General features: G+C 49.1%; 1 protein-coding gene across 12 annotated transcripts in view; it reads left to right on the top strand.

The window, feature by feature from the left end:
- The window catches only part of SLC8A3 (solute carrier family 8 member A3), a 179663-nt gene that overhangs the window by 3968 nt on the left and 151568 nt on the right, over window positions 1–24127 (top strand). For 3 of the 12 annotated variants that reach the window (XM_065592965.1, XM_065592963.1, XM_024109222.3), the window contains exon 2: window positions 23421–23543. The exons of the other annotated variants lie outside the window; for them this stretch is intronic. The gene's annotated coding sequence lies outside the window, so the exon portion shown is untranslated. The remainder of the gene's footprint in view (window positions 1–23420; window positions 23544–24127) is intronic. 12 annotated transcript variants of the gene reach the window in all.

Raw genomic sequence — 24127 nt, 5'->3', positions numbered from 1 at the left:
TTACACAAAGGGGGGAGGAAATCTCAGATGTAAAATGGAAAAACCTCTGAAGCCAGGAAATTCATAGTTGAGATACTCCGGCATCCAATCACCCCTCTGTGTCCAGGTAATTTCACAGTTGTTACTGTTTGTATACCATTTATATTACAGTAACTGCTAGAGGCATCATCCAGGTTGGGTGCCCATGTTGCTAAGTGCTATACAAACATGTAGTCAATGACAATGTGCATCCTGAAGAGCTTATGCATCTAATTCTGGTTGTTGGGCAGGGTGCGGGCGGCAGGTGGTTGGAGTTTAGTGGCTGGGATCAATGGTCTGAGATCGATTTAGCGGGTCTAGTGAAGACTCACCAAATCGACAGCAGATCGCTCTCCAGTCGACCCCTGTACTCTACCCCCCGACGAGAAGAGTAAGGTAAGTCAATGGGAGAGTTTCTCCCGTCGACCCCCTGTGGTGTAGATCCCCCAGTAACTCAACCTAAGGTAGGTCGACTCCAGCTACGTTATTAAGGGAGATATTTGGCCTTTTAGAACTTCCTTACAATAGTTTTTGCTAACAAGAAATGCCCAAGCCCGCCAACTAGCACTTGCCATACTAACGATAAAGATCGCTTTTCCAGAGCAGCCAGAGCTTCCATTTTCATTTACTGGCAGGTTATTTTAAGATAGCACAATGATCTCGTTCCATTTGTTACTGTGGCACTAGTACCCTGCCACGGGGCATAGATCAGCATTCACGTCACACTCCTTGTCAGTGCCGGGCCGGGAAAGCTAATGATCCAGCCAGTGGACCAAATTCGGTGATGAACCCTGGTCACGTGCCACCTGAGGCACATTGCGCATGTGCTAAGTGGAGGAGTACCCAGTCTCCTTTCGTCTGAGTCTCCCAACTACAAGTACAGGCAGAGACATGGTGGTCAAACAGCGATCAACAATATTAATATCTTGTACATCTAAAGGGCTTTTTATCCAGAAAGGGTTTGAAGAGCTTTAAGGCTAGATCCACAAAAGGATTTAGGCCCCTAAGTCCAACACTTAGGTGCCACTGAGATCATCAAAACCCCTAATCAGTTGCCACCTAAACCTGTAGGTTCCTAAAATCTCTTGGCATCTGAGTTTCTAACAGTGAGCATGTATACAGCCACCTCAATTGTGGCACCTGGGTACCCATCTCATACCTAACCCCCAGCAGGATCCTCAAACTAGGCAACCCCCTACCTATGATGCCTGATCCGGTAGGCAGTCTTAGAGTATGCCTAAACCCACACAAAATGTCCTGGCTGCGGGGGATGAGAGGGTGGAGGCAGTAACAGCCTCCTTTAGCCCAGTGGTTAGGGCTCTCACCTGAGAGATGGAAGACCCGCATTCAGATCTCTGCTCCATGCATGGAGAGAGTGAGAGAGAGAGAGAGAGCAATGTAGCTGGGTCTCCCACATCAATGCTCTCTCTCTGCATGTGTGGAGCAGAGATCTGAATGCGGGTCTTCCACCTCTCAGGTGAGTGCCCTAATTGCTAGACTGTAGAGCTATTCCTGCTCTCTCCTTGGCCCAATGCGTATTTAATTATTTATACACGGTGGAATAGCTTTGGCGGGAAAGACTGAGATCTCAGTCCAGAATATCCCATAGTCCTGTTACTAAAGCACTCACCTTAGAACTGTATGGGTTCCAATCCCTGCTCCACATCAGGCAGAGGGGAGAATTGGACCTGGGTCTCCCAAACCCTGGGTGAGTGCCCTAATTCTCTTCCATGCAAAATATTGCTTAGGTGCCTGACTCCAGGACAGGTTTCCTGGCTGTGCAACCCAAGCAAAGATAGGTGCCTCCCTCCAGCCCAGATTTAGATGCCTAACTCTGTGGGTGGTGGGAGGGGGAGGGCCTTACGACCTACCCCTCTTTTTTGGCATTTCCTGCTAGCTAGCTTAGGCAAGTCCTCCACTTGGCATGCTGCCTTTTGTGGATCCCAAACGTCTTAGGCATCTAACTTTCCTAGTGCATTGTATAGAGTGTTAGGCGTTGCATTGCCTAAGTCCCTTTGTGCATCTAGCCCTTGGAAAGTATATACTCTTGGGAATCCCTTCAGTTTCCACATTGATAAGCAGCCACCTCTGGAGCATGACTTGGCAGCTGTTTAACAGCACAAAGCAATGCTCTACAGCTGTTTAGGTAGTAATGTAGAATACTGCTGTGACAGACTGACAATATCCTGGAATATACCGAAGAAACCTCATGGAATTGAGATAAGCTTTGAGTTCAGTTTACCCCTGTTGAATTAGGGTTAACACCTTTGGGGTACATTGTATTAAAAATGCAATTATGTATGGGTTATTGTGTAATTCTGGTACCTTTTTTAGTGGGCGGGGGGATGCTAATGTACTACTTCTGTTATCAACCATTTGAAGTCCTCCCCCCCGGGGAGATATTCATACACTAGTTCAAACTGGATTCTCCAGAGACCTACAAACAAAGACTTTTGGAAAACCTCACGGTTTTCTTCCTGACCCAGCATACGGACAGGACTCCTGGTCCACAGAGGGCCTTGAATCCTTAGGGGAGGATTGGAAGGACTTGGCCTACTGAGGCCCTGTGAAATGGTGCACTTGTCCTGAGCTGAAGCTCTGATGAACTTGTAACCACAAGGCTGCTCTATTGAAAGACTGCGCCTGCCAGAGCCCATGTGAGAATGGTGGTGACGCCTGATAAGTCGGGTCCTACCAAAGTCACGGCAGACTGTGAAATCTGGTCTCCCCGGGGAAATCTAGTCTTTGGTGTAATTTTATCCTGTACTATACAGATTTCATGGGGGAGACCAGTGTTCCTGAAACTGGGAGTCCCGACCCAAAAAGGGATTACAGGGGGGTTGCGGTATTGCCACCCTTACTTCTGTGCTGCCTTCAGAGCTAGGTTGCCAGAGACCAGTGGCTGCTGACCAGGTGCTCAGCTCTGAAGGCAGTGTCCCACCAGCAGCAGAGCAGAAGTAAGGGTGGCAATACCACACTATGCCACCCTTCCTTCTGCGCTGCTGCCTTCAGAGCTGGGCAGCCGGACAGTGGCAGCTGCTGGCTGAGGGTCCAGCTCTGAAGGTAGCAGCATAGAACTAAGAGTGGCAATAGCATACCATGCCATCCTTACTTCTGTGCTGTTGCTGGCAGAGGTGCTGCCTTCAGAAGTGGGTGGCCAGAGAGTGGCGGCTGCTGACTGGGAGCTCAGCTCTGAAGGCAGCGCCGCTGCCAGCAAAAGCGCAGAAGTAAGGGTGGCAATTCTGTGACCTCCCTACAATAGCCTTGTGACACCCCCCCCCCCACCACACACACACCCTATTTTGGGTCAGGACCCCTACAATTACAACACCATGAAATTTCAGATTTAAATATCTGAAATCATGAAATTTATGATTTTTAAAATCCTATCACCTTGAAATTAACCAAAATGGACCGCGAATTCGGTAGGGCCCTACTGATACACATGCTAATAAGTTTGTAGGTTCTTTTATTGTTTTGAATGTTTTCTCTGTAATGCTTTTTACCTTAAGAATACAGTAGGCTTGCTTAGAAAGGTGTGGCAACTTACATCTATATTACACTGCTATCTGTCTCTGAAGAGAAAGCAAGCGGGCGTTCTAAGGCAACCTCTTTGTGCTGGGAATGACACAGTGAAGGCAGGGAACTATCCAACCTGGAAATACCCCAGTCAGAAGGGAGAGAGACCTGTGTCTCCACCCAAGAGAGGCCACAGCTGGGGAGCTGAAAGCCAAGAGTGGTGGGCTTACTGACCACTGGGGAGGAGGGAAATCCAGGTGCAGTTGCCCTGAACTGTGACAACTTCATTAAACACAAGCTACAGAGAGAACTTAATGAGGCAGAATGTAATAATTTCAGTTGGGAACTTTGGCTATAATGCTGAGATGAACAGCCCCTATTATTACTAAAATTATCATGGGGGTCTCTTAAAAACCAGAAACCATTAGGACTTCTTTTACCTTTTTTGGAAAGGGGACACCCACCAGTAGCACAGTATCCCATAACATTGTACCAGTTCCCCACTGGACAAGTATTTATCCAGAGGGAAATGTGCCACCTACTAAATTACCAGCACCACTCCTTAAGCACTCTGTATTTCCTTGCTGATCTTCCATCCATGTTTGAGATTGATAAAATCACAGTCTGGTTGTATGCCTGTGAGGTGAGCAGCAGAAACCACCAGTTTGGTCAACTTAATGTATTCTCTGTACATACACGCACATCATATATCATTTGAAAACCTATTATGTCTACTTTAAGATGAGGAACTTTCAAGTGGTACCATAGAAATGGTGATAAACACTGACACCATCAATATGTTAAAATGACTTCTTTGAAATATTTGCATTCATTTGTTAGTTTAATGACTGTGTATTATTTTAAGACATCAAATTGGATTTCTTTGTGACCTCAAAAGAAGCAACAATCTGAAGGGTAAAACAAAATCTAATAATAAATTTGTGCACGTATCACTGAAATGTAATAGCACAGGTGACATTTCTAGTCAACATCATTCTCATCATCTTGTTCATCACTCTGATCTCTGTCGAGAGTGCGTGGGATACCACAGTCTTCATTGCCTTGGCATATACACAGTTCTGTGCAGGGAAGATTGTTCTCACTTCAGACTAAGTTGATTCTCCAGTGACCCCTAAAGGTGCAGGAACAAATACAATCTTGTTCAATGGCTCAAGTGCCATTGAAAAATACAGGAAGTAGCTCATCATCCCCATTTGTCCATCCATGTTGCTTGCAAAGGTGATCCAATATCTGGTTAACATATGTGTGAAGACATCCAAAGCTTTGTCAAAATGCTCTTTTGGCATGCTCTTCAAAACTGCCCTCACATGGTGGAAGTTTGGCCAGTGACTTGTCCTTTTTGATGGCTAGGTTGAGGTTCAAGCAACTCCAGCATCTGTGGGTCGTCTTTTCTGTCTCGCTCTGGTCATACAGCACTGCTACCAACTTCTTTGCTGCAGAAATTGTGGCTTCTCCGTCAGTCTCTCCCAATTTGGCTAAATTTCTGAAGTGGTCAATTCTCTTTGTTTTGACAACATTAAACACAGATATTTTTTTCCCCCAATACCAAATAGGGATGGCTCAGAGTCACATTCTGTTAATGCATGTACAGCAGGAAGTATGTTGCAGAAGTCAGGAGTGAGTGCATCACAAATTGCATGCACAGGTATGAAGTGATACTTGTCAGTTGTGCTGGTTATGGTGCCCATTTCTATCCACATGTTATCTGTGTTCCATTTTTGAAAAGTAGTGAACAGCAAGGACTAAGACAGCTCTATCAGGAGACCTAATTACTAGGGTTCTTTTGACACCCAGAGGCCCAAAAGCTATATTGGCACATACAGCATGCAGAAGTATCCTTGTGTCCATAGGTGCCGACTTCCTCTCTACTCGGGGGATGCTCGACAACCCCCCCACTCTGCCCCAGGCCTGCCCCCACTCCACCCCTTGCCCCCCAAGACCCCACCTCTTTCCACCCCTCCCCTGAGCACACCCCCTCCCTCCCAGTGCCTCCTGCATGCTGGGGAACAGCTGGGAGGGAGGGGGAGGAGTTGATCAGTGGGGCCACCTGTGGGTGGGAGGTCCTGGGGGGGAGGAGCTTGGCTGCCAGTGGGTGCTAAGCACTCACTAATTTTTTTCCATGGGTTCTCCAGTCCTGGAGCACGCATGGAGTTGGCAACTATGCGTGTCCCCTTCCTCTTGAGTACTATACAAGTCTTAGGCTTCTTCAGCTGCCTGTAGTGGTAATGGACTTTGCTACTTCACCATTGGAAAACCCTCCAGCAAGAAGGAGTGTTTGTTTGGGTGTGTGCCTACTCTCAAGGGCACCTTGAACCATGTATTCAGAGGAATTTTACAAGTGATAGCTTGTTGGATGCCACATTTGGAAACTTTTTCTTGGAGGCACAGGGTGTCCACCAGTCATCTGGTATTTCTTGTATCCAACCTTAGATCCTGTCCGGCACTGTCATTCTGCAGTTTTCAGAGGTACTGTTGTCATATCTGTTAAAGACTTCGATTACAGAATTAGTTTTGCCAAATCCTTTTAGGACCTTCCTCAAATTCTCAGCAGCCAATTCATTGAATGTGTGGAGTTTGTCTTCAGCCATCATTTGTATGATAGCCATGGCATCTCTGATGTACACTGTGCTTACTGTGTTGCATAGTGTGACAGGGTGCTGGCTAGGAAACCCTGAGCCACACCTCTGTCATGCCAGCTCCAATCAGGAAAGGAGAATTGGAGCTGGCTGAGTAAGCCCGGCCCTAAGTGGCAAATAGGGAACAGCTGCAGGCTTTGTTAGCCAGGGGCTACATAAAGGCTGGCAGGAAGGAAGCTAGGGGGAGGGGAAAGGGAGGAGCCAGGGAGTTAAAGGCCACCTTCCCTCCCTTGCTGGCTGTGGAAGCTAGCAGTCCTGGAGGGTGTAAGCCTGATGCTGTCTGTAGCTACATGGTGGTGGGAACTTGTACTGTAAATAAAGAGCACGGGTGATTGCACCAAAGTAGAGGTCTCTGGCTCGTTTGTCGGCACAGAAGCGGCAGAAGATTGAGGGGCCCACCTGCGCCCTGTTCCACATCGCTCATGAATTCTTTCAGCTTGAGCTTCCAGCTGGTGCTATAATTTAGCATTGCCTGTTCTTCTCATTGTTCCAAAAGCATGGCAGAGTGACATAGGTACAAGTCCTACTGGGTTACTAAGCACATCATTGAAATATCGCTTCATCTTGTGAAGGACAAAGCTCTGTGAAAAATGACTTCTGGACTGATAGCTGCTGTGATTGTCCCTCCCTTGACAGATTTAAATTTGGTCTTCTTGGCCATGTCAGAAATGTTTTGATGCCAGGTTTCATAGAATCATAGAAGTAGAGGATTGGAAGGGATCTCGAGAGGTCATTTAGTCCAGTCCCCTGCAGTGAGGCAGGACTACACAATAACTAGACCATCACTGACAGGTGTTTGTCTAAACAGTTCTTAAAACCTCTCTGTCTTCTCTTCTCCAGACTAAACCATCCCATTTTTCAATCTTCCCTCATAGGTCATGTTTTGTAGACCTCTAATCATTTTTGTTGCTCTTCTCTGGACTTTCTCCAATTTGTCCACATCTTTCCTGCAATATGGTGCCCAGAACTGGACACGATACTTCAGTTGAGGCCTAATCAGTGCACAGCAGAGTGGAATGCCTAAAGTTTCTTGATTGAGCTGAAGAAGCCGTGTCCCGTCAGAATGAAGTGCATCTTTCTCAAATCTCTTCATTTGTTCTCACTAATGTCTTCTAGTCTCAGTAAAGACTCATGTACATCTGATGTTACATGCAGTCCAGTAGGTATGCTAATAAGCACCTCTTGATGTGATTCAGGGTCAGATGGGTTTGTTATATTGTCAGTGACCTGGTTTGTAATTGCCTGTGCATGCCATACTAGCCTCTTACCAATTAAAACCTTCTACCAAGCAGACTGGATGCTACAAACTACATTTTTATATATTATATATATATATACACACACACACAAAACCTTTTAAACTGAGAAGCATTATACAGTATTAGGAATTCATGTATGTTTATATCTATCCACTATGCAAAACTATGGGTATGCAATCTACAACTGTACAGCCTTCCGTGAGAGACTGATTTGGCCCACAACTCTCAACTGAAAATATAGAAAACTGTTATAATCCCTTGAGATACTTTGACAACTAAGAATATGCAATGTGAAAACATTTCATCTTCGTATTATTTAAAGATGTTGATATTTACCATTTTTGCCATGAACTAAAGAGCTTCATCAGTTCTGGAAAAAAAATAGTTCCCCATGCAAAACCAATACAAATCTTTTAATGCATTATCATCTGGTAGCTTTGACCAATATAACACCACATTAAGGTGTTGAAATTAACTTAAACAGTGAAATTGCAAAAAAGGACACTTTCTTATTATGGGTACCATTGTTTCCCCTCACCTACAGGTTTATGGCATATCATACTTTTAAGTACATTTACATGAGGTAAGCTTTCGAATGGTATATGATATGGGGATGTGAGTGGGGGGGGGGAGTTTCATTAAACTCCAAAAATATGTCCCTTTTTGGAGAATTGCCACCCGCCTATGTAGAGTAGACTTATAGGGTATGGGTAAAATGTACCCCAACGCAGCAGATCAGCACAAGGAGCGCTAAGCCTTAAAAACAAGGCTCATGTGGAATGTAAGGGGAACCTACTCCTTGTGCTATCCCACTGCAAAAGGGGTAGGTACGTTCCCAGACAGATTTAGTCAGACTGTCCTCAAAATTGTGTGTGGTTTTAAAAAAAAAAAAAGGGGGGGGGGAATTTAGAGGATTACTGAAGTTTTAAAAAGAACATTGAAAGGGAAAGAAATGTTAAGGTAAGGCAAGACTTAAACAAAAACCTCCCCAAACCTCTGAGAAATATTTGAAAGTGTGAAAATGAGGTTAAGGTATCCCAAATAACCTTAACTCTCCCTTTCTATCCTCCCTGTAATCTGCACCCTTTATCTAAGGCAAATAGATGTCTCTGACAACAGTTGCTGCTAGTTGAGCATCTTGAACCTCATATGCTTTGGTGGTTTACCTGCAGAGTCTGAACTCCATAGATATGGTTATTTTTAACTGCATCCCCACTGTGTCCATAGCAAAGTACTTATAACAAAACCACGAAGATATACAGGGTCTAAGGTGGATTAACTTCCAGTGAAAGAAGGTAAGTATTGCATATAGGGAAGGCATGTATGGTGTGAGTTGAATAGGGCTTTGTTGTGCGCTTGAAGCTTCAGGTGGAGATGTTGATGGTCAATGGAGGTTGAATTGGAGGATTATCTGCAGTGTGTAAGGTGGACCTGTATGAGTGTGCACATATTTGTATGTTCAGAAAAGGTATGTGTTGTGGCGTGTGAGAGTCACATTGCAATATAGACAGTACACAGTGTGGTGGTGAAAATTTAATATGGGTGGGGGGTGGCTGAGGACAGGAAGATAGAATTAAGTTTGTTTTTAGGATACCTTCATTTTTCCATTCTGTGTTTCCTTTTTTTAATGTTGTATTGAAACTTAGAATTTCTTGGTTTTTCCATTTTTATTTTAGGAAATTTCCTCTTCTCCTGCCCCTTTAATGTGAATGTGTGTGTGTGTGTGTGTATATAATTAGTTAGAATTGTAACTACATCTTAACAAAGTTTTCTGTCTGGAAATTTCCATGGTTTTTGTCAAGAATCTCCCTGTGACACTTTGATACACACTGCTGGTTTAGAAAGATGAAAAGTATTTGTCTCAACCTTTGTTGAATATGAATGGGGTGCTGATTGCTTCTGAAAACCATGCAGGATTCATAGCTCCACCGGAATCCTTGAATACAGGTGGGTTTGTTAAGGCCTCATCTAAGTTAATGGTGACACTGAGCTAATGGTGACAAGCTGCCAGTGGGAGGTCAGTTTCCTACAGTAGATGGACTTTAAAGTCCTCCTTGTGACAACTGCTAAATTAGTTCCAAGCCAGGTGACTAGCTCAAGGGTGCAAGCAGATTACAAAGGATATAAGAGTGCAGATCTTAGTCTGCAGGGCAGCTCCTGGATTATTAAGGGCTTCAAAGGTCTGTAGCAAATGACTTCAACATTTTAAATATGAAGCATTCTCCAAAACACACAAAGGGATTGATCTTTGTGGAGGATAGGAGAATAAAACAAACGTGGAGTCTAGGCCAAGCCATCTTTGAGATATGACATGCCAAAAAGACTTAGATTTTCCAAAATGGAGAAAAAAAACCACATTTTAATCTCACTGTCATAGGTCTGAAATCCCGTCTGACTCACCTCAAATGAGGCTCAACAGGAACCTTGTTCATATCTAGTCCCTCCCACACCTTCCAACAGCCCAGGATTGCTCCTTACGTGTATCTCTCGAGTGCTTCAAATGGTTCACTCTTGAATAGCCCTGTTGCCCACCATAACTCAGTGTGCTTGGTCACCTTGGGTACATCTACACTGCAGTTAATCACCCAGGGCTGGCCTGTGCCATCTGATGTGGGCTCTTGAGCCGTAAAATTGTGGTGTAGACATTCAGGTTTGGGCTGGAGCCTGAGCTCTGGAACCCTCTTCCCCTCACGAGGATCCAGAGCTTTCTACGCCACAATTTTGCAGCCCAAGACCCGCAAACCTGCCAGCTAACACAGGCCAGCTGCAGGTGTTTAGAGGGGAATGTCTACACTGCAGTTAGAGTAGACTGCTACAAAAACCACTCCACCTGGGGTGACCCTGAAGGCTGCGCAGAAGCATCAACTGGTACAACACACAGCGGCAAATATCTGACAGTAGATAATTGAGGAGAATATTTCACGTTTGTTCTCTGCCCTTCTTACAATTATTGATCTGCTTTAAAGACTTAGGGCCAAGTTCCCTGCAGGTGTAAATGTAACACCATTGATTTAAATGGAGTTGTACCCATTTATGCCAGTGGAAAATTTGGCTCCTACTCATAACCCAGATGCTGGCGTGTAGGATGAATATCGAGCTACCTCTGGACCTCCCCTTTCTCTCTCCACGCTTGCTGAGAACACCACGATCAACAGGGATGTTACAGCTGTCAGAGTCCAGGGTGAAGCACTGTATGGCTGGGAGCTGTGTGTTTTTGGTGCAGGGTGGGGTGTTGGATCAGGACCTCGCTACCAAGGATCAGGCTGAATTCAAGTCTAGCCATCTTCAGAGCACAATGCAAGTTGTGGCTCTCTGGGCAATGCTCCTCTCTCAAGGAAGGAGGCTGGTGATATTGTGCCCAAAAGGGAGATAGCCAGTGGCCTGTTGATATTGCTTTATTTTTACTTTGGTAATCTTCATGCAAGAATGATCCTTCAGAAATTCAGGTTCTGACAGGCAGGGGCAGAGACTATAGCCCTAGTCAGACAGCACAGATGCTTGTACTAATGCTTGCAGTTGGCACCTGAGTGCTATGGTGATGGGCGCATTAGAAACTGGAAGATGAGTCTTCTCCTTGTTCTCTTGTAAATTTACTCTCACTCTCCAGGCATCTTTTTTCCTTGTGTTACACGTGAAGGATAGTTTCAGGCTCGCTACTTCTCATTATGTTCTCCCTTTTCTACCTGAAATAATCCATCTAGCCAAACCCAACCTGACAGATGTTGCCCTCGCTGTGACACTGAGCACACAACATGCTGCATGAAAATCTGGCTTTGTGGGTGAATGCAGCATGAGCAGTGACCCTCCTAGCATCCCTGCTAAAAATAAAACTCTTCCCTTCTGGCAGTCTTGGGGTTGCTTTTAATAGGTAGCCAGTCTCACCCCAGGGCTTAACTTTCAGAATGCTGGGAGCTGGCTCATCGTTGGGAAGCTGCACTCAGGTAGTGAGGGTGAGGATGTTTAGCTGCAGCGGGTGCACCTCAGTTGCTCCCTAACAAACTGCCAGATCACCCAGATACATGATAGGTAATGCTCTGCATTTCCTAGCCCTTGCGCAGCATACATCTGTGTCCTCCAACCACCCAGCCTCCTCGATACTCCTTAACCCAGCTCTGTCTTCCCAGTTACATAAACCTCACGCTACCCTTGATTGTTACCCCGACAAGCAACTCAACCCTCTGCCAGCTGCCTTGTCCCGTTAACAGCCCTCACACAGTGTTCCAGATCAGCGCCCCTCTCGGCTGCTGGTTAGCTGTCCCTCTCAAAGGAAAATCGGTATTGCCATGCTAGATCACACCAATGGCTGGACACTGTTCAGAACTAGATGCTTCATTATGGGAGTCTTTACACCTTCCTCTATAGCGGCAGTAAAATTCCTATGGCTGCAGATGTTTGTTTGTAACCCAAGGAAGCTAGTGGTTGGCTTATATTCTGGAGAGTGAGGGTTGATAGATCATATATGTATTATCCTAGCTAGGGAAACTGTGGATTGTTTTAATATTCGGATACATATTGAACCCTTTTTTGAATCCCACCAAGCTATTTGTCTTGGCATGGCAATGGGTTACACAGGCTTTATGCTATTTTGTTTTTAATTCAACCACTTCCAGGACCCCAGATAAAAAGCCCAGAGCCTACGTGCTTCTCCATTCTGTTTCCCTTGGACAAATCTTGATACCAGTCCCAACTCTCAGCACCCTTCATCTACAAATCCCATCTTTCCAGGAGTCCTCCACCTGGATATTATGCTGTAATTTGAGGCTTAAAATCATAGCCTTACTCATAATTCACTTTATCATGGGTATTTTTAGTAAAAGTCAGGGACGGGTCACTGGCAAGAAACAAAAAATCACAGAAGCTGTGACCTGTCCCTGACTTTTACTAAAAACATCCCTGACAAAATGGGGAGGGGAGGGTACAGCACCCTGCCCCCCCTTTAGGGACCCCATTGCCCCCACTGCCCTGCGGGGCTGGGCGCTGTGTGTGTGTGTGGGGGGGTCCTCTGCCACCCGTGGTGGCATGGGGAGATGCAGGGGGCCCCATGCCAGTGCTGAGCAGCTCTGGGTTCCCTCTGCTGCCACCAGCTGGGAGCTGTGGGGGGCTCCCCCCCGCCTGTGGCCGCTGAGCAGCTCCAGGGTCCCTCTGCCACCGGTGGCAGCGGCTATGGGGGAGCCATGGCTGCTCGCGGCGGTTGAGCTGCTGTGGGGGGGACCCCTGCCGGCGGCAGCTGGGCAGATCAGAGGTCTCAGCAGCTGGTCAGTTGTGGGGGGGGGGGGGGGGGTCCCGCAACCCGCAGCTGCCCTGCCACCTGTGGAGGCTGGGCTGCTGCGGGGCCCCCGTTGCCGGCAGCGGTTGGTCAGCGGTGGGGCCTCCACTGTCACGGAGGTTGCTGGAAGTCATGGATTCCGTGACTTCCGCAACCTCTGTGACATAATCTTAGCCTTAATTATGAGAAGTTCTGAATTTTCCACTAGCCAACTACTGACCTATGGGAAAACAGGGGAGTGCTGTCTCAGCCATCCCCGACCATTGGAACAGATTGATGTATCCATCTTTGTCTGATAACCGAAGGGCATCACATCAACTGTCCCCCACCGGCTTTCCCTGAGTTTCTGCCACCAGGCATGGGGAGATAAATTGTTTTCAGCCTATGAATGACATACCCGAGAAGCAAAGCAGCCAATTTTAAGGAGTAAATTAATACTAAGTAAGGATTAGTCTCCTGCAGATTTTCTTGTGCATCTTGTTTGTTTTAAACCTGATGGTTTTATTAACACCCCTCTGAGATCCATGGTGTTGGTGCTGCGTAAAGCTGGGCGGAGGATGGCAATTCTGTTTCACAACAATGTTTCCAAGGTTTCCAGGCTTGTTTTTGTTCTGCACTGGAATGAAAACTAAACCTTCCAAATGTTTTAGCAACTGGGTTTGTGTTGAAAAGATCAGTTTTTCAGTTTGGGAGGGGGTTCTCTTTCTCTCCCTAGAAATGACCAGAGTCCCCTCTGGACCTCAGAATCCTACCTGTTAAAACTTTGTTGAAAAAGATACGTCTGCAAAATATTTTGCATTTTAAACAGCATTTTTTATTAAAAAAAACATTTAGTTGAAAATATTCCAACCATCTCCAGTGCTGATAAGTGCTTTTCAGGCTTCCAGCTGCTAGAAGGCATGCTCATTCCAGGTGATAACTGCCTTGTGGTGGCTAATGTGGTTAACACATTTTCCAGCATGGTGTTTTCCCCCCAGTATAGACCAGTCCTAGGGTGGGTCAGTATCCATGGCCCATTCAATCCTGGGCCTCTTTGCTGTGATGACAAGTGCTAATTGTGTGCGTGTGAAATAATATATGGATGCTTTTCCACAGGAGCTGATTTGCAATACTGTTTAGGAGAGTTAAATGACCGTGGGAGACTTCCACCATTTTGGATCAAAATGTAGTGTTGCCATCCCCAAGCATTCAAAAATTGAGAGTCAGCCCCCCCCAAAAATCATGAGTTTGGCTTAAAAATCATGTATTTTTTTTTTTTAAATGGTACATCTGGGAATCTTTGTTTGCCTTCTGGTTTCCAAGTCTTTGGGGTACACTGAGGTCACATTTTCAAGATTTTTCTCTGCAACCAAGAGACTAGAAACTTACTTTTTTTTTCTTTCGAAAGCTGAAATCCTTGTGCAATCTCTTGATTCCAATAGCTTGGACATCAATAAAAAACACCAAATATCACCAGACTGCTGATTAAAATCAGTCAGCAGCACTGGAATTTCACAAGAAGAGCTTCAGTGCCATGACATGTCTGCACCAAGAAACATTAGCACCATCAAACCTTACACTGATCTGGCCTCAAACCCAAACTCTAGCCTCAGCCTAATTCAGATCTGAAAAACTGGCCCATCTCTATATATGTCACAGGCTGGATGGCCCTTTAAGGCTCCACAAAGACGCTCCTAGTCAGCTGGAGATCAGGTGGCTCATCTTTTGTTACCAGATCCAGCTGGGGTAGAGCTGGGGAGTTCCATAAAGAGCTGAGTGACCCCAGCTAGAGGGGAGTTTCAGAGGAGAGGAATGGGGAGAAGCCTGAGAAGAAGGACAGACAGGCTGCTCCCAGGGTGACTTGGAAGCTTGACCAGAGGCAGGAACCCTGCAGAGCATCAGCCTGCCTGAACCCGAGTGAGGGGAAGTGTGCGCCAGCCCCTGGCTGTTGCAGGCCCGGGAGCATGGGACAAGGTGTGGTTGAAGACTACAGCGGCTGAGACCCACCTGTGAGGAAGAGATGACCTGCTGAGCCTGTCTGGGCTGAAGCTTTGGTTGTTTTCAATCTTTGTTGGGCTTTGATAAAGTAGAGTGCAGTCTCTTCTGGAGCTGCAGAGTCGAGTGTCCTGGCCATAGGCCAGAGAGGGGCGGAAACTGAGGCAGAGCTGCTGCTTAACATCTCGCCACAAGGGGCTGCGCTGGAGAGGCAGCTTTGCTACAGTACCTTACTGCAATTAAGCGCCTTGACAATGTTAACTCTTAAAGCACAACGTATGTAAGGAAAAGAAAATGTAAGATATTTCCAGTCTGTGAGATTCATGGTACTGTGCTGTGGAATAGTGTCCCAAGAAGAGTCCCATTACGTGGCATTTAAAGCTACCCCTCAGGAATATTCTGTTGAGGACAAAACTTCTATATGGGTTTCAGGAGATATAAGCCAACTGGTCTCTTGCAGCTCTAATTTATCTGGATTGAAAAAGACACCATAAAAGCAACATTGCTGAAATTTCAGGCTTTGATCGTCTTTAAAAGAAACTTGCTTGCCTTTGTGTTTTTGTTAATTCTGGGGCATATCTTCTTCTCCCTCTGATGTGGATGACTCAACTGTACTCATGATACCAGTGGTGTGTCTACCTTGAGGAGAGTAGGCTTCTAGTTTAACTGTTGTCAGCATGGAGTTGTTGTTCCATCAGGGTCATCAGTAGATATGTAGGGGCTGTGGCTGCAGTTCCCTCTATTCCACTGAAGCATATGACAGAAGCAACCATAAACTGACCACTGATACGTGAGGCACCTCTTTTGAAGTTCCATGAGGATTAGTGCAAAGGATTGCGGGGGTGGGGGTGTGTGTCTGAGGAAGATTGGATGCGAGTGGCTGACTGGAGTCGTGGTAAAAGAGCTTGTGAACTCCTGCCTTAGCTATTGGCTCAAGCCTGTTCTCCGCTGCATTGCCCATGAGAGGGGGATTCTGTGCCCTGCTGGGACTTCCAACATCACAGCAAGTGGAAAATGCCTCTCTTAGTCTTCCCTCATAGACATGCACAGAAGGAATTGCTGCAGTGCTTAAGGCATTTTGGGACTCCTCTCTCCTCAGTGAAGCAGGGACATAGCCACGGGCCCACCCACTCAGTGTCCAGGCCCACCCAAATCTGAGTAGGGGTGTAGTGCTGCCACAGTGGCCAGAGCATCACTTGGGCACCTGAAATCCAGGACGGAGCTATGTGGCTGCCCTTCAGAAAGCTACGCTCCGGCAGCTCTGCCTTGCCGTTTTCTGAGCCTCCCTATGTGCGTTCCCAGCTCGGCAGGTGAAGCCCTGTGTCTGGGGGCACCACGGCTATGAAGAGGGCGTGGCATCAGGGGAGAAGCTGAGCTAGCACAGTCTCATTGCCCATCCACCCAAAAGTCAGGGCCCACCCAAATTTCCACTCCTAGCCACACCACTGCAATGAAGCCAAGGGAGTCTCTGAATTCTTCTTCGAGTGATTGCTCATGTGTATTCCACAATAGGTGTGCATGCTCACCACATGCACCAGTGCCGGAAGTTTTTCCCCTAGCAGTACCCATAGGGGAGCGCCCCAGCGACCCCTGGAGTGGAGCTTCCATGGTGCGGTATAAGGGGCGCTGCTCGCTCCCCCCACGCTCAGTTCCTTCTTGCCGCCAGTGAAGGTGCTTCGGAACTGCTCTGCTCCAGCTTTCCGGTAGCTTGTCCCTGAAACTGCTTGTTCGTTCAGTGTATGGTACCTGTAGTTAGTTTAGTTTAGCTGGAGCGCCTGGGCCTGGGCATGCCCCGTGCCTCGGGTTTTAAGTCATACGACACTTGTAGGCGATCTATGCCACTGAGTGATCTGCATGTGGACTGTCTATGCTGTTTGGGGGAAACCCATCTCAGCGATTGCTGCAGGATTTGCAAGTTGTTTAAGCCTTGGACCAAGAGAGAAAGAAACATTAGGCTCCGGGCTATCCTGATGGAGTAGGCGCTGACCCCGGCTCTGGCGCTCCACTCCGAGTCGGCACTGGGCACCGCGGTGTCGGTGTATGGCGACCCTCCAGCGCCATCGACTAGTCGGCCCCGCTTCCCGTCCACGGGGCACGCCAAGAAGGCTAAGAAGAGGCCTTCTTCACCGCGGCACCGGAGTAAACCCGGGACAGAGGCTAGACCCACGTCGGGTAGTCCTCAATCCCCACTGGCCTCGAGGCCTCCGGCTCAAGTCGACAGAGTAGCCCGGCCCATTTGGAGCAGGCCTCCCCGGATGTATGGATGCCCTCCACACTGGACGCACTGCAGGCAGCTGGGGACATTATGTCCATGCCAGTATCAGGAGCACCGCCGATGTCGGCCCCGTGCTCCAGAGTTAAGCTGCCGCTGGGATCGCTGCAGTCGCTCTCGACTTGGTACCGGTCTCAGTCAAGGGAACGTTCCTGACACCTTTCACCGCCCAGTGACCGTTCAGGGCAACGTCCACCTGGATTGCCTTCGACGCCCACCAGGCTGTCTGGTTGGGTTCTGTCTGACCGAGACTCTCAGCACCGCTCCGCTTCAAGGAGCGAACACTGACGGGACTGAGGCAGATGTTGCCAAATGTTCTCGTCTCGTAGGGGCTATCGCAGCCGGTCATGGCACGAACATCTACGTTGTTCCCATTCGGCGTCCTGCTCCAGGACCCCACCACGGCACCGCCTCTGCAGCCCCGGGTGTCGATCACCAGTGTCTTGCCGTCGCAGGTCCGCCCCCTGGAGCCGATCGTGGAGCAGCTATTATCGATGGTACCGGTCCTCCATGTTGGGATCGTGGCACCATGGGCGGCATTGCTCCCAGCGCCGCCGCTCCTCCTGGTCCAGGGACAGCGGCAGGTCATATGTCAGCCTGGCCTCCCTTAGTAGTCATCCATCCAGGCTGAACAGCTGCCTCCACTGGTGCCACAGCAGGTGCAGTGGCACCAGGCCCCGGGTCCGGCCCAATGGTACGGCTCCGGGCACAGTGGCCAGAGCACTGTGCCCGGAGCCCGACCAGGTGGTGGACCGTCCGGTGCCGGTGGACACCCAAAGTACCATGCTGGCCTCCTCACCCTCCCCGGCTGAGGCGATTACAGCCCTTTCATCCCGCAGGAGGACTTTAGGGCCCACCAAGAATTCTTAAAAAGGGTGGCATCAAGCCTCCACCTCCAAGCAGAGGAGATGGAGGAGCCCTCAGACTCCCTGTTTAACGTGCGGTCTTCCTCGGCACCGAGGAGGGTGGCCTTGCCTCTCCACGAAGGGGTGACGAAAATTTCAAATGCCCTGTGGCAAACCCCAGCCTCATTGGCCCCCATCTCTAAGAGAGCGGAACGCAAGTATTTTGTACCCACCAAGGGGAATGAATACTTATACACCCACCCTGCCCTAACTCCCTGGTGGTCGAGTCGTTCAACCACAGGGAACGGCAGGGCCAGCCGCCCCTACCCCGAAAATAAAGATTCAAGGAGGCTGGACTCTTTTGGAAGGAAAATTTATTTGTCCTCGAGCTTCCAGTTATGGGTGGTGAACTACCAGGCTCTCCTGGGCTAGTATGAGTTCAATCTGTGGGGCTCCCTGCCCAAGTTTGAGGACTCCCTTCAGGTGTGTGATAGGAAGGAGATCAAAGCGCTGGTGGATGCGGGTACAGCGGCTGCCAGGGCAACCCTCCAGGCAGCTTCAGATGCAGCAGACATGGTTGCGCGGTCCATGGCCTCAGCGGTATCCATGAGACGGGCGTCGTGGCTCCTGCTCTCTGGGCTGTCCAGCGAGGCGCAGACCTCCCTGCAGGACCTCCGGTTTGATGGCAAAGCCACCCTGCCAGTTCTCATCAGGGATCCACCCTCAGTAAAGCTTCCCTTCTCTAATCGGTTGTGTGCTTTCCTCCCTAAGTGGTCACGGCTGACCTCGGACCAATGGGTCCTCAGCACCATCTCCCGGGGCTACACCCTCCAGTTTACTTCCTCCCCGCCCAAGTACCCCCTGCCCCCATCCCTCCTGGGGGACCCCTCGCACGAGGCTCTGCTCAAGCAGGAGGTGGGGCGGCTCCTGGGCCTAGGAGTGGTAGAAGCGGTACCCAGGGAGTTCAAGGGGTACTACTCCCACTATTTCCTTATCCTGAAGGCCAAAGGCGGGCTCAGGCCCATCTTGGACCTGCGAGGCCTGAACCAATACATGGTGAAGCTCCAGTTCCGCACGGTCTCCCTGGCCTCCATCATCCCCTCCCTGGATCCTGGGGACTGGTACACCGCCCTCGACCTGCAGGACGTGTACTTCCATGTTCATATATTGGAGGTGCACAGACGCTTTCTCCGTTTCACGGTGGGGCAGGAACACTACCAATTTATGGTCCTCCCGTTTGGCTTGTCCACTGCCCCCAAGGTATTCATGAAATGTATGTCAGTGGTAGCGGTCTACCTCAGGTGCTGTGGGATCCAGATCTTCCCCTATCTGGACAATTGGTTGGTCAAGGGCAGCTCCCAGTTGCAGGTGCGGGATCACATGGCGCTCCTGTCCACGTGCACCACTTTGGGCCTGTTGTTTACCAACACCAAGTCCACATTAGTCCTGGTTCAATGCATAGAGTTTATTGGGGCGGCCCTGGACGCCTTGTCGGCCAGAGCCTCCTTCCCACTGGACAGGTTTGAGGCCCTGAAGGGGCTCATCGACACAGTCATAAGGTTTCTGGTGACAACAGCCAGAGCGTGCCTCCAGCTCTTGCGTCACATGTTGGCGTGCACGTATGTGGTATCTCACGCCAGACTCAGGATGAGGCCCCTCCAGCTCTGGTTGGCCTCGGAGTTCTCCCAGGGACAGGAGCCCCGGGACAGGATCACCTCCCTATGATGGTGGTCCTCCCCGAGAAACATGCTCCAAGTTCAGGGGCAGGGCCCCGTCGCTGGAGCTGGTGTCTGCCACGTCGGACATGGGATGGGGGGCCCATGTGGGGAACATTTAGACCCAAGGTCTGTGGTCGGCTCAGGATCTGACCCTCCACATAAACATCAAGGAGCTCCGGGTGGTACAGCTGGCGTGCATGGCCTTCCACTGGAGGGCCGGGTGGTCAGGGTCCTCATGGACAACATGGTCTTGATGTTGTACATCAACAGGCAAGGTGGGGCCTGATCCTCTACCGCGAAGCCCTCAGGCTGGGGGATTTTTATATAGCCCACGACGTCTGCCTACAGGCCTTATCTGCTGGGCGCCTGGAATGCATGGGTGGATTGCTTGAGCAGGGACTTCTCCTCTCCGCATGAGTGGTCTCTCCACCCAGAGGTGGTGCACAGACTTTTCCAAGTTAGTGCCCTGTCCCAGGCCCCCGAAGCAGAACCGGGGGCAGCGACAATACTGCCGAGTCACAGGACAGGGGGCCTATCTCCGATGCCTTCCTCCTGTCCTGGTCAGGCCAGTTTCTCTATGCCTGTCCCCTGTTCCCGCTGATCGGCCAGGATAAGATCTGGAAAAGATAAAGACGGACAAGGCCCGGGTCCTTGTGATTGCCCCGGCATGGCCCAGGCAGCATTGGTACGGGACCCTCACGGGCCTGATGGTCGCCCTGCTGTTGCCATCCCACCCGGACCTGCTCTCCCAGGACCAGGGCCGTCTCCTCCACCCCAACCTAGCAGCACTCCACCTCGCAGCGTGGCTGCTCAATGGTTAGATCGGGAGGAAAGGACGTGCTCGGAAGGGGTTCAGCACGTCCTCCTAGAAAGCAGGCAGCCCTCCACGCTCCGAGCCTACTTGGCAAAGTGGTCTCAGTTTTCCAGATGGGCGGATGAGTGGGGTGTTTCCCCGGTGGCTGCCCTGACCCACCTTTGTTCTGAACTATCTCCTTCACCTTAGAGCCCAGGGCCTGGAGCCCTCGTCAGTCAAGGTGCTCCTGGCAGCCATATCAGCCTTCCATCCGCCGGTGCAGGGCCACACGGTATTCTCCCATGCTATGACTGGCCGATTCCTTAAGGGGTTAAATCACCTCTTCCCATATGTTAGGCCCCCTGTCCCGCAGTGGGACCTAAACCTGGTGTTGGCCTGTCTCACGGGGCCCCGGTTTGAGTTGCTAGCCACGTGCTGCTGGTCACACCTCTCGTGGAAGGTAGCCTTCCTGGTTGCGATCACGTCAGCTAGGCGGGTCTCGGAGCTCAGGGCCCTGACCTCCGAGCCCCAGTATATGGCGTTTCATAAAGATAAGATCCAGCTCCACCCACACCCTTTGTTCCTCCCGAAGGTGGTCTCTGCCTATCACATGGGTCAGGACATTTTTCTGCCGGTCCTTTGCCCCAAGCCCCATACGTCCAGTGTGGAGCGCTGCCTCCACACGCTGGATGTGAGATGGGTTCTGGCTTTCTACTTGGAGCGGACTAAGTCATTTAGAAAGTCCTCGCAACTGTTCATCACCTCGGCCGAGCACGTGAAAGGTCGGCCGATCTACACTCGGCTCTCCAATCGGATCACCTCGTGCATCCTTACCTGTTATGACCTGGCAGGAATCCCTCCGCCACTAATTGTGAAGGCGCACTCGACTCAGGTGCAGGCCTTGTCGGCTGCCTTTTTGGCCCACGTGCCCATTCAGGACATTTGTAGGGCTGCCATGTGGTCTTCAGATCACACGTTCACCTCGCACTATGCAATCGTCTCCCAGACCAGGGATGACACCGGGTTCGGCAAGGGCTATGCTCCGTCCCAAGAATTTGTGAACTGCTACCCACCTCCAACAGATATACCTTGGAATCACCTATTGCGGAATACACATGAGCAATCACTCGAAGAAGAAGAGACAGTTACCTGTTCCGTAACTGGTGTTCTTCGAGATGTGTTGCTCATGTCTATTCCACATCTCGCCCTCCTTCCCCTCTGTCGGCGTTGTCTGGCAAGAAGGAACTGAAGGTGGGGGGGAGTGCGCAGCACCCCTTATACCGCGCCTTGGTACTATGGGTACTGCTAGGGGAAAAACTGGTACCAGTGCACATGGCGAGCACACACACCTATTGTGGAATAGACATGAGCAACACATCTCGAAGAACACCAGTTACGGAAATGGTAACTTTTTTTGATCTTCTCATTAGCTTCAATAGGAGGGGCCTGTGTAATGCCCCTGCACCTCCGTGGCAGCACAGAGTCTGCTCTCTCTTCTCCCCTTATGGTTTGAATAGAATGCACAGCTTGTAATGAACATTGTTTCAGACACCCAATGTAAGTGAATCCTGTCTCTGGACCTCCAGGGTTAGGAGGCACTTTCAAAAGCAAATCCAAAGTGGTTCAGCTGTAGCCAAGTAGAGATTGTTACTCGGCGCATGCCTGGCAAGTGGGACGCTCCCCAGGCGTACCTGGCTACCCTCTGTCCTTAGCATGAGGAAGTCTTGTCTGTGCTTGCCGTGGATCAGCTCTCTGACTCCACCAACCTCTGGCAACACAAGCACTGCCTGCCAGGCCTCCACAAGCCTTGCTGTCTCCACGCAGGTTAGCGATAGGCACACGCCAACCCCCGAGTCCTACGAGTGTCCCTCTGGCGTGCCCAGGCCCTGCTCCACTGAACACTCTCAGAACTCTCTGGGTCTCTACTCCCAAAGGAATAGTACACACCAGCTTACTAGTTTCACATCAGGATCACCGCTCTGCTTAACACACCGCATTTAGATGTGTTTATAGTGAAAACAGGAGTGTTTATTATCAAAGAACAGAGATTTAAATGATAGTAAGAATGAATATTGGAAACAAATGGTTATCTATATTAAAACAAAATCATACCATGCTTCCTAGAGTCTAAACTAACAAGACATTCCCCTGTTTCCTACAAGGTATCTTACCCCACATCCTTTTCCCCAGCATTTTCAACCAGGATGGCTGACCCCCTCCTTTCATAAGATCAAGCCCACAGGCAACCTGTCTTCCTAGATTGAAGGATGCCCGGAGTACCTCCATGCCCCTAGTTATACCCCAGAAGTTCATTGTCTTTACTCATAAACATGATAACCTCTCCTGTTTTTGTGTTTTCTTGCAGCACTTGCAATCTACTCATTAGCATTTGATTCAATATGCAAATAGACATCCATTGTACAATACACAACCAGGGAGATCAGTGGCTCCCACTTCCTGTACCTTTGTGTGACCTGCCTTTAACTACCAGGCCTTAAGAACATATTCATACGTAACTCCTTACACATTACCTGCCCATACGTTTTGCAATGAATGTGGTGACTAGTGTGAGGCATGCTTTGAGAGACCCTTCATGACCCCTTTTGGTGAACCCACGGGAACTGTATGTACTCCCGTGCCCTCTGCCAGTGAGCATCAACGGGTCCTGGGGTAACAGCAAGGAAGTGTCCAGGCCTTTTGTACTGGGAGATGGGGCTGCTGTTGTGGATGAATGAGGGTTTTCTGTATTTGTCCCTTTGAATGCAGTCTTCTCTCATGATTCAGCCACTTCACATATCCAAGCAAATCTGGGGCTATTGAATTGAGATCCCCTTGCTCTTGCCAGTGTGGAGTGGCGTATGATAGGGAAATTGGTTGAGGTAGGGAAGGGAATGGTAAGGATGGAATGTGTGTGTGTGTGTGTGTGTGTGTGTGAGAGAGAGAGAGAGAGAGAGAATGAATTATGAGGGGGAGGTGGATGGAAGTTTCCTATTGAGCAGTAGATGAAATGAAACGCTGTCAAGACTTAGAGCCTGATCTTCCGCTAATATAACTTGCTGTAACTTTATTGGCCCTAAGAATCATCTCTCTTCCCCATAGCAATCTGCAGCTGAACTTGAGGGGACAGCTAGGCTTTTGTGCCTCTCCAGGCCCGAAAGAGGCTTCTTATTGTATGGCCTCAGCACAAGGAGGCATTTTGGCAGAGGAGGAAGGGGAGAGAGGGTGAGTGATGTTTTTGAATATACTAATAATTCTTTCCACCTCGGTAAGAGAGAGAGAGAACACCATTTTTATGATGGACTTTGTAAGGTGCCTTAGAAATACGATATAGAACACCTTGCACCTGAAGCTCTCAACATGCTTTACAAACATTTTGAGTTAAACTTCACAGCCCCCTGTGAGATAGGTCAGTATTATCCCTGAGTTGCAGATGGGAAAAATGGAGGCACAGAAGTTAAGGCCTACATTTTCAAAGTGCGGTGGTAGGGGAGCTAATTTTAGAGACTTGGATCCATTGTTGGGGGTGTGAATAGGAGGTCTGATTTTGGAATCCTTTGAAAATCCAGGTCTTTTTTTAGGCAGCTGAGTTTGAAATTTTTGGCCTAAGAGACTTACCCAAGGTTTCACAGATTTCCTTTCTTCTGGAGAAGGAGGTAATAGGATTTCACCAGAAGGCTGAAGTTGCTGGGGGAAATCATGTCAGATAGAGCCTGATTTTCAAAGGTACTTATGTGCCTATGGATGGATGTAGGCACCTAATGGGAAATTATTTATTTCAATGGCAGGTTAGGTGCTTTTGAAAATTC

Source organism: Chrysemys picta, chromosome 4 (assembly GCF_011386835.1).
Source record: "Chrysemys picta bellii isolate R12L10 chromosome 4, ASM1138683v2, whole genome shotgun sequence".
NCBI lineage: Eukaryota > Metazoa > Chordata > Testudines > Emydidae > Chrysemys > Chrysemys picta.
This window is presented reverse-complemented; position numbering and strand designations above follow the sequence as displayed.